The sequence below is a fragment of the Zingiber officinale genome, chromosome 6A (genome assembly GCF_018446385.1).
Source record: "Zingiber officinale cultivar Zhangliang chromosome 6A, Zo_v1.1, whole genome shotgun sequence".
NCBI lineage: Eukaryota > Viridiplantae > Streptophyta > Magnoliopsida > Zingiberales > Zingiberaceae > Zingiber > Zingiber officinale.
In genome coordinates, this window is record NC_055997.1 from 133,702,841 (window position 1) to 133,705,084 (window position 2,244).

The 2,244-nt window shown below is 39.7% G+C and overlaps 1 long non-coding RNA gene across 1 annotated transcript; it reads left to right on the forward strand.

Moving 5' to 3' along the window:
* The first annotated feature begins 306 nt into the window (after window positions 1–306).
* LOC121994440 lies at window positions 307–1,012 on the forward strand. The gene is made up of 2 exons (XR_006115714.1): window positions 307–564; window positions 669–1,012. It is a non-coding gene; the product is annotated as an uncharacterized LOC121994440 (long non-coding RNA).
* Window positions 1,013–2,244: the final 1,232 nt, after the last annotated feature.

The following is a 2,244-nucleotide window of genomic DNA, read 5'->3' on the forward strand; positions in this document are numbered from 1 at the left end:
TAATCGATTTAGCAAAATGCATCATATCTAATTGGATATACAAATCCCCTGATGATAACTTATTTTTATATCGGATCACATTTCTCATTATTTCTTCCTTTTAATACCCGAAAAATCCGTCCAAAATTTATCCTCTTTGATCTCTAAATGATGATTTATATATTAGCTCATACTGAGATTTTTCAAAAAAAAATTGATCTCTTTGGGTTTTTTATTTAAAAAAAAGGGGGTTTAAGTCATTCAATGGAATTATTTAATGTGCCACCAGAACCAGGCTATATCAATAAATGACTTCTGTGTGAAACACCGACCGAGGGAACAGATTTACATTTTAGAGCTCAAGAACAGCAAAAGAAAATACATAACTAGATGCAGAAACTCAAGATGGAAGAAGAAGAAGAAGAAGAAGAAGAAGCAGCAGCAGCAGGAGTAATGTTGATTAGTCCGTGTTCTCTCATGCTATACATCATCAGATCCTGCGCTCAGTGCCTCGGCTGCTCATCAACTACTTCTCCCACTGAAGAAAATGATCCCCAACCTCAAGATCCTCAAGACCCTGACGCTGTACTAAGTCTTAGTCTTTAGTTTTACAGTCTAGTTTTACTGCAAACGATAGATGATGACTTTGTGTTGATTAATTTTCTTTGGACAAACTAAATTACAAGCAGGGTGGTGGATCAAGAATTAGTCCGAGCGCAGCACGTAGAAGGCCAACCCCGCCGCCAATTAGTGGAGGAAGAGGAGGGCAGCACCACTAGTTCATGTAACTAAGTCATTAATTATCGCATGCATGATCGGTGTTAATTTGCAGAGTTTAAGTTACAGGCTTAGCCGTTAGTTTCAGTTCAGGAGCAAAATGTTTAAGGAATATGGTCAGAGTAATGGCTTGGGAGCTGCTTAATTGACAGTGTTTTATTGTTGTATGCCTCTACTTCGGAAAACCTCTGTTTCTCTAATTTGTCTGTTAGTTGTTCTTAAATGATGGATTTTGTAGTTATGTAAGCATTACCAATACATATGTTTTACAAAAAAAAATAATAAATAAAATGCAAAACTAACAAGCTAATAAATTAGATTTGTCTTTAGTTATGGAATATTGAGGGGATATTGCTTGTTTGTTTGAACCTTGAAATGGAGTGGATGGAGTCGATTTGAGTTGAAGTTGTGAGTATGAACGACTCTTGACACACAAAAAGCACTACGGTCTAAAAGAGTTGGAAAAATTGCTGGTGACTTTGGTTCAATTGGTGTTCATGCTTAATTCATCCAGGTCAAAGATATTTTCTACCTAATTATGAATTTTGTCAATAAAATTATAGTGTTTGTATGGATTACACTTGGAAATTGGATACAAAAGTCGTATGAAATCTTTCTAAATCTGCACAAACTTGATGTATAGTCTGTATTTATCCGCGCTGATGAAAAAGTATGATATATGTGTGAACGGAGAAAAGGTGGAAGAGGATAGAAGTTCCATACTTCCATTATGAATGATATTTTAGTCTCACATTGAGAGTTTCATGACATGTTAGTTGGTTTATATTGATTCACATGCATTGAAAATATGAATAAATATATGAGGAGAAATTTTCTTTTACGCGTATGGACAATAACCTACGAATACTAGACTGATTGAAGCAAAATTTATTCAAGTGGACCAACCATCAAAATGACACAAACAATAACATAAACAGAAATTCCATGACATGTCAACAGGCACAACCCAATTGGCAAGAAGGGCAAAGTGGCAAAAGGCGAAACCCTCGCCCTCAGGGCCCCCGCCGCACCCTGTCCAGGGTCATCACGAGGGAGGTAAATCACGGTAGCTCGGTGGCAAGTACGCAGTGGGCCGAGACTTTTTGCACAAGGATAGGGAATAAATCCCCGTTACCCTGCGGACTCGAACCCATGTTCTCAGTGGCAAACTTCCACGCCTTTACCAGCCGAGATAACCCCGTGGGGCGGCAAGAAGGGCAAAGTGATCAGGCTAGTGCAGGAGTGCTGGAGTGGACTCATGCATTGATGAGGGCAATAACACCAAGAACAAATAATGTTTAGCAACTGCACTTGTGCAAGGGGAACGGGGTAAATTCGATCCTACCTTTAAGGGCACTGCCCTCACCTCTCACATGCAAGTGGGTGGGACCCACATGCATGTCTGTGGGGTCCACCTCTTTTGTGAGAGGTGAGGGCAGTGCCGGTACAGGTAGAATCGAATTTACCGGGGAACGGACCACTCGCACT